Below are 8,705 nucleotides of genomic sequence, written 5' to 3' on the forward strand. Positions count from 1 at the left end.
CAGAAGTAAGTGAAAGGCTTTGGCAATAACCACTGCTTAAACATTAATAGCAAGATGGTCCCATGTTCCTGAGGGGTCTGGATTTGCACAGAGGACAGCCATCTTTTCCAAGGTCAGCATAAACTGAATCCTGTCACTCCCAATAAGTCCAAATGAACTCAATTCCTATCAGGTGCCAGAAGACAGCTTCAGTGAAGCCTAAGAACAGAGATATTTCCCCTGAAGATAAAGAGGAACTTCTCTATACACTCATTAGGTCTTTGGATCTTCACTCATTCTTGTGATGCCCTAACCCTCCAAGGACAGAAAAGGAAACAAAGAGCAGTAACCACAAATCAGCAGATGTTGCTGCTTCTTAGCAGATATTGAAGCGTAGCAATAAATTCTAATAGGATTAACATGCCCATAGCTAATCACTGTATTGCCTGGCTCTTCAGGAAGTGATTATTAAGCTGGTGATGAGAGGCAGGTAATCAAAGGCCTTTGCAAAATAGAGGGCACAGGGTGACACTAGTAAGGTGAAAAAAAGAAAATCAAGAATATTAAGGGAAAATATATCAATCAGAAAGAACTGAACAAGACCCTGCCATGTACAGATGAGATGTCACCTCTGGTAGAGTACGTCTCTCACATGAAGGAGACTCAGGGTCCACCTGTTATCTCACTGGTGAGAGGGAAGAGCGGGTGGCCAACTCTGCTTCTGTGGCATGTATGCAGAAGTGGGCAGGGCTCTGAGTTAGTAGATATGACTGAGCCTAGTGGTAAGAACTGTGTGTGTGAAGAAGTTGGAGGGGAAGAGACTGGTCTCTGTGACCAAAGAGTCCAGAAGCCACCTGAGGATGAGGAGGAGAAGAAAATGGTGAAAAGTGAGGTAAAGCTTCATAATCTCTGCAAGCTCCTGAAAGAAATCTTGGGCAAGAAGGTTGAGAAGGCAACAATCTCCAGTCAGCCTGCTGCGTTATGACTAGCACCTATGGCTGGGTGGCCGACATGGAGTGGACCATGAAGGTTCAGGCACTTGAAGACAACTCCACAATGGTCAAATGTCTCCTGGAGATTAACCCGACCGTGCCATCTCAGAGATGCTGAGGCAGAAGGCTGAGACAGACAAAAACAACAAGGCTATCAAGGACCTGGTGGCGCTGCTATGTGAGAATGCTCTGCTCCCTTCTGGCTGCTCCCTACACATGCCAGACCCTGTCCAATTGTGTCTCCCCCATGATCGGGCTGGGCCTAGGTCTCGATGAAGACGAGGTGACAGCAGAGGAACCCAGGCTGCCGTTCCTGATGAGATCCCTGAAGATGCATCTCGCATGGAAGAAGTAGATGAGGAGTTTTCACTTGGAGACCTGTGCCCTCTGTGTATTGTTCCCACCACAGCCTGAAGTGACCTGTCCCACCAGGCTCCCTCTGGGGCTGTTTTCTCTCTCCTGTCCTTGTGTCTCTAACAGAAAACAAGGGCCTCAAGACCTATTCCTCCAAAACTGGACAGCAGGGTTGGGTGTGCTATATTGTGGGTATTTTTATTATTTTTTTCTTTATTGTTGTTATTCTGTAATTAAAGTAAGCAAATTTTTTTAATGTAGGTTTTGGTTTTGTTTTGATTTGAGGATTTTGTTTGTTTGTTTGTTTGTTTGTTTGTTGTACTGGGGATTGAGCACAGGGGCATTCCACCTGAGCTAAACCCCAGCCTTTTTAATCTTTTATTTTATTTTTTAATGAATGTTTTATTAATTTGTTTATTTATTTATTTGTTTATTTAGGTACTGGGAATGAAACCCAGAGGCATTCTACCTCCAAGCTACACCCCCAACCCTATTTTTTATTCTTTATTTTGAAACAGGGTCTCACTGAGTTGCAAAGGGCCTCACTAAGTAGCTGAGGCTGTCCACAAACCATGATCTTCCTCCAGACTCAGCCTCCCAAACGCTGGGATTACAAGCATGCGCCACCACGCCCGGCTTTTATTTTATTTGTAATATGCTTTTATTGGTGCATTATAGTCTCACATCATAATGTAAATCATGCTGACAGTGACATACGTGCACACAGAACTTGGTGCCCCCTGCCTGCCTCCTTCTCTTCCCCCTTCCCAGTATAGAGTTCTGAGGTTGATATGGCATTTTCACATATGTACTCATAGTCGATGGTAGTAACTCTACTAATGAACCTCGCTTTTCCCTCTCCCCTTCCTTTAGACCACCTCTCTGGCTCCACTGAAGATTTTCCTCCATTATCTAGAGTCCCTCTGGTATCCCAGTTACTCCTTAGCTTGCATATATTAGAGAATGCATATGACCCTTCACTTTCTGTGATTGGCTGATCTCACTTAACATAATTTTCTCCAGGTCTTTCCATTTTCTTGCAAATGACATGATTTTGTTCTTCTTTATTACTGAGTAGAACTCCATTGTGCGTATATCCCAAAATTTTGCAATCCATTCATCTGTTTATGGACATCTAGGTTGGTTCCATAATTTGGCTATTGTGAATTGTGCTGCTATGAACATGGGCATGCATATATTACTATAGTTCTCTGATTTCGACCCCTTTGGAAAGATACCTAGGAGTGGTATGGCTGGATCATATGGTGGGTCCATTCCCAGTTTCCTGAGGAATCTTCACGCTGATCTCCATAGCAGTTGCACTAGTTTGCACTCCCACCAACAGTGTAGAAGAGTTCTTGTTTCTCCACATACTTACCAGCATTTATTGCTTGTGACTGTGTGTGTGTGTGTGTGTGTGTGTGTGTGTGTGTGTGTGTGTGTAGTACTGGGGTTCCTGGAAGCCCTTCTACCTCCAGGCTACACTCCCATACCTATTTTATACTTTTTATTTTTGGAAACAGGGTCTCTTAAGCCAGCGCGGCTGGCTTTGAACCTGCGAGATCCTCCTGTCTCCGCCTTCCAAGCACGGGGATTACAAGCGTGCACCACCACCACCACCCCCCCCCCCGCTTGCTTTTGACTTTTTTATGATTGCCATCCTCTAACTGGGGTTAGATGGAATCTCAGTGTAGTTTTGATTTGCATCTATCTGATTGCTAATGATGTTGAACATTTTCTCATGTATTTACTGGCCATTTGTATTTATTTTATGAAGTGTCTACTCTACTCAATTCAATTGCCCATTTTTTGATTGGGGTTTTTTTTTTTTTTTAGCCTTTTAAGTCCTCTGTATATCCTAGATATTAGTCCTCTGTCAGCGGGATCATTTTTTTTATTTTAAAACCAGGTCATGCTAAGTTGCTATAGGTCCTGCTGGTTTCCTGAGGCTGACCTTGAACCTCCGATCCTCCTGTCTCAGCCTCCTATGTACTGGGATTACAACTGTGCACCTATGTGCCCGGCTCAGAAGAAGCAGTTGTATATTTTAAAAATGGCAGTTTACAGCCCTAGACAGCATATAATAAAAGAGACATACTCTTTTAACTGCAGAAGATTATAGCATAAAACTTTATTTTTTGATACTATGCTATCAGAAAATGTTAATATGGGCTTCTAAATTCAGAAGAACTGCCTGAAATAAAGTTCAAATATTTAACCACTTTTTAAAATAGCTGGTGTATAAAATCCAGTTTCACATGTTGATGGAAATAGAAGGGTGAAGCAACATTACTCCATTCAACTCAGGATACCATGGAAGAAGAGAGAGAGGTAGAGAAGCCCCTGGAGCACCGAGCCTTCTTGCTTTCTGGCAGAGCTACAAAGGAAGGTGGAGAGGAAACATAGAAATACTAGGAGAAGACATGGGGGAAGAGCCATGGCTTGGTCTGAGCAGTGATTCCTTGGGTAGGATCCCAAAAGCATAGGTAACAAAAGCAGAAGCAGACAAGTAGGACTGTACCAAACTAAAGAGCTTTTGCACAACAACACAACAACAAGAACAGTTAATCAAGTAAAGAGACAACCCACAGATTGGGAGAAAATATTTGCAAAGCATACATTGGATAAGTGGCTAATGTCTAGAATGTGTAAGGAATTCAAACTACTCAATAATAAGAAAACAAGTAGCTCTATTAAAAATGGGCCAAGAGCCGGGCGTGGTGGCAGAGACAGGAGGATCGTACAGGTTCGAAGCTAGTCTCTCTGGTTTAAGAGACCCTGTTTCCAAATAAAAATATAAAAATAAGTCTGGGAGTGTAGCCCGGAGGTAGAAGGGCTTCCAGGAACCCCAGTACCACCAAAAAAAAAAAGAAAGAAAAAAAAGAAAAGAAAAAAAAAGGCCAACCCAGGTGTGGTGGCATGCGCTTGTAATACCAGCATTTGGGAGGCTGAGACAGGAGGATCACAGTTCGAGGACAGCCTCAGCTACTTAGTGAGGCCCTTTGCAACTCAGTGAGACCCGGTTTCAAAATAAAGAATAAAAAAATAGGGCTGGGTGTGTAGCTCAAAGGTAGAATGCCCCTTTGGTTCCACCCCCAAGACAACACACACACACAAAAAAAAAATGGACCAGGTGTAGTAGTTTATGCCTATAATTTCACCAGCTCAGGAGACTAAAGTGGGAGGATCACAAGTTCAAGGCCAGCCTGAGCAACTTAGTGAAACTATGTCTTCTTGCAGCAAATAAAAAGGGCTAAAGATGTAGCTCAGTGGTAGAGCAGCCCTAAGCTTAATCCCTGCTATTGTAAAAATAAATAAATAGGTGAAGGACCTGTACACACACTTCTCAAAAGAAGACCTACAAATGGGCCATGGAGATATGAAAAGGAAAAGAAAGCTCAACATCGCTGTTCAGTGGGGGAAATACAAATTAAAACCACAACGTGGAGGGCACCAAGTGCTGTGAGCATGTATGTCATTGTCAACATGATTTACGTTATGATATGAGACCATAATGCACCAATAAAAGCACATTATCAAAAAAAAAACCACAATGAGGTATCACCTCATACCTGTTAGAATGGCTATTATCCAAAAGTTGAAAGTTAAGCATTGGCAAGGATATAGAGAAAAGGGACCCCTTGTACAATACACTGTTGATAGAAATGTAAATTAGCACAGATGTTTTGGAAAGCAGTGCGGAAGTTCCTAAAAAAAAAAACTAAAAATAAAATTACCATAGGATCCAGCAATCCCACTTCTGAGTACCCAGTATATCCAAAGAACGTGAAATCGGTATGTCAAAGAGATGCCTGTATTCTACACTCTCTGCAGCACTGTTCATGATAGCCAAACTGTTGAAGCAACTGAAACGTCTGCCAACAAATAAATGGGTTAAATAATGCTGTGTGCATATGTGAAACTATCAATACCAATCTCAGTAGTGTGGCCAGGGAGGGGGAGGGAGCAGGGGGGGATTCGGAGGGCAGCACCCGAGTGCTGGGTGCGTGTCCGTTTCTATCACTCTGAACTTTATTATGAGGTACAATTTCAATGCACCAATAAAAGCCTATTTTTTAAAAAAAATATGGAATGCTTCACGAATTTGCGTGTCATCCTTGCGCAGGGGCCATGCTAATCTTCTCTGTATTGTTCCAATTTTAGCATATATGCTGCCGAAGTGAGCACAATATAAGCCTATTTTTTTAAAAAATGGGTTTTAAAGTACACTACATATACACAATAAAATACTATTTGGCCTTTAAAAAGAAGAAAATTCCGTCATTTAGTGGTACTGGGGGTAGAACCCAGAGGCTTTCTACCTCCGGGATATACTCCCAGACCTTTTTTTATATATATATTTTATTTGGAAACAGGGTCTCACTAAGTTGCCGAAAGCCTCACTAAGTAGCCGAGGCTGGCTTCGAACCCACGCAATCCTCCTGTCTCAGCCTCCCAAGCGCGGGGATTACAAGCATGCACCACCACGCCCGGCTGAAAATTCTGTCATTTAATAGAGATGAGTCTAGAGGATATTATCCTGAAGAAAAAAAGACAGACACCAAAAGACAAATAAATAGCAAATGATTTTCTTTATATGTAGAATATAAAGAAGTAAAACACCGAGAAGCAGAGTAAAATGGTGGTTACCAAAAACCGGAGGTGAGGAGGGAGAGAGGCGGGCTGAGAAAGGGGAAGTGTCAATCAAAGGGCGCAACCTTTCAGCTGGGTGAGAGGAGTAGATTCTGGTGATCCACTGCACAGTATGGTGACCATAGTTAATAATAATGTTTTGTTTATTTCAAAACTGCTAAAAGAGTATACTTTAAATGTTTTCAACATAAATAAATAAGTATATGGGTCCCGGGGTCAGGAATGAGTATCTGGGAATGATGTTGTGGACCAGGGACAAGTTGGCTGAGACAGTTCCCAGCCCTTGCCTAGTATCCGGGGCTCAGAGCCAGGGCCTGCCCTTGGCAGCCAGGGGAGGTCAGCTGCCAGTATCCAATGCCCTGGGTTGGCTCCATTCTTCAGTCTTACAAATCTGACCTCTACATTCAAGGTCTAAAACCCCAGGCAGCACAGATCTGGTTTCTTCCTTCGCTGTCTCCAATACCGACAAGAAGAGAACATTTCTGAGAAATAAAGAAATGAAGTTTGCTCCAGACGTGGTGGCTCACGCTTGTAATCCCAGAACTTGGGAGGCGGAGACAGGAGGATCGCAGGTTCAAAGCCAGCCTTAGTGAGGCTCTCAGCAACTTAGTGAGACCTTGTTTCCAAATAAAATATTTTAAAAATAGGTTTGGGAGTGTAGCCCAGAGGTTCAAATTCCCAGAGGTTCTATTCCCAACTCTACCAAAAAAAAAAAAGAAATTTAAGATTAAATGATTTTTTAACTTTTAAATAATTCCGTTTGCTTTCTTTGATTATGGAAAGGCATGAGTGGTCTACAAAGGCCATCTCTTAGCTGAGTGTGGTAGACTTTGCTAATTCAGAGTCATGGCATGCGTGAAGGCAGGGTTGAATAGTTAGATAAATGGATTAATCAATGGGTGGATGAATTGGTAGATAAATAATGCTATAAGGAGGGAAGAACAGAGACAGGGATAATAAACTTTACACAGACAACCTGCAAGGCCAGAGCCAGAATAAACACTACCAGGAAGAAGAATGCAACTTCTGGTAGCCACTGGGTTCAACATTCTACCAACAAAAATAATAGTCACCCACCTAGGAAAAAAAACAAGTAATTATGAACTTCAGCAATTAGACATAGAAGCGGGAACAAAATGGAAAGAAAGACTTACAAAAAAAACCTTAGCACCTCTATCTACTACCAAGTTCAAGATGAAGTTCAAACCAATCAGCAAAACTCCCAAGAGGAGCCCAGAGCAGCAACCAATCCTGCTGACGTCACCAAGCCCCTGCCCTGCCTCATAGAGGCATCTGCCCCTAATCCTCCTTCCCTGGAGCAGAGGCTCATGGGAGCTTGGGTCCCCAAGGCTGATCTCTGCACCTTAGAAGAATATGCTGGAAAGTTAAGGACAGCTTAGGTGATTTCCTTTTTCTTCTCTTTCCCAGTTGAGCATTATTAAAAGGGAGGATAAGCCGCAACTGCCGGGCCCATCTCCCCACCCTCGGTCTAGAAAAGACTTCACGTGGGTCCCATCACCAGGCAAATTTGTCCCAAGAGCCAAGATGTTCTCTACCAGGTTTTAATGCCCAGGAAGTTAGATCCAAAGCCACTTTTTCTATAGATTGGCCCTGGTCAGTTACAGGCAGAGCCAGAGTTGAAAGAGTAGATGGAAAAAGTCCTGATGGGTTTTGAGTAAGGACGTCAGGGAGGCAGCATGGGGAGGGGCAGAGTTGCACAGGTCTTTGGGGTTTGCATTTCTACTCTGCCAGTGACAACTGAGTGCCCTTGAACAAGTTACTTCACCCCTCTGAGCTTTTGCTTCCTCACCTACAAAAAAATAATCGCAGTGCCTATCTCTGGATGTTGTTTCAGGATCAAGATTATACGTAAAAGGGCCTATCCCACAAACAGCAAAAGCTGTCGTCATGATTGTCAGCTCCTGCCTGGCTGCCAGCTTTGCACCCACACTCTGTCTCCGCCCTTGGCTGAGGCCTCTGCCCCTCTCTCACTCCCCAGAACAAAGGCAGCTGCAGACTGAAACTGTAGGCTCAGCCTCAACCCTCCTGGCTGCTGTCCCCCACCCGGATGGGATGCCCCCAGCATCCAGCATCGGAGGTGGCCGCTGCCCAGGGGTCCGCCTCTAATTCCTGGTTCTCATAAAGGCCTCTGGTCTGACTGTTTACTGAGTAACAGCTAATTCATGTCCCTTCTGGAACACACATCCTACCTGGCTCTTGTCTCTCCCCAAAAGACCAGACCCTTGCTCCAAGACCTAGTCTGTTGACAGATGCTCTGTTACTCAGAGAGAGACCTCTACCCAGTAGAATCCTAAGCACCTCCCACAGCAGGATCCCTACCCACTTCAACCCCCACCACTTCTTCCAGCCCCACCCCATTGCAAGCTGCCTGACAGTGGTTACCAGACACCTCCCGCCTTCCTGCCAAATCTTCCTCCCTCTGCAGAGTGTGGCTTAGTGGAATAAACACAGACTGTGGAGTGAGACCACCACATGCATCTACTGTGGGACCTGGGGGAAGTTCCTTCGCTTCTCTGGACCTCACCTATACAAGAGGATAACAACAGCCTCAGCAGGCTGGGGAGGAAACCCAAGGGACGACGTGCATCGTGAGCCTAGCACAGTGCCTGGCCCCATGCAGTGACCCCTAAAGCCCACCCTCTTGTTCTCCTCCCAGCCCAGATGGCCGGTAACTGAATCCAGAGATGTGACAGTGGTCATTAAAAC

Source organism: Muscardinus avellanarius (assembly GCF_963383645.1).
Source record: "Muscardinus avellanarius genome assembly, chromosome: 16".
NCBI classification, from domain to species: Eukaryota; Metazoa; Chordata; class Mammalia; order Rodentia; family Gliridae; genus Muscardinus; species Muscardinus avellanarius.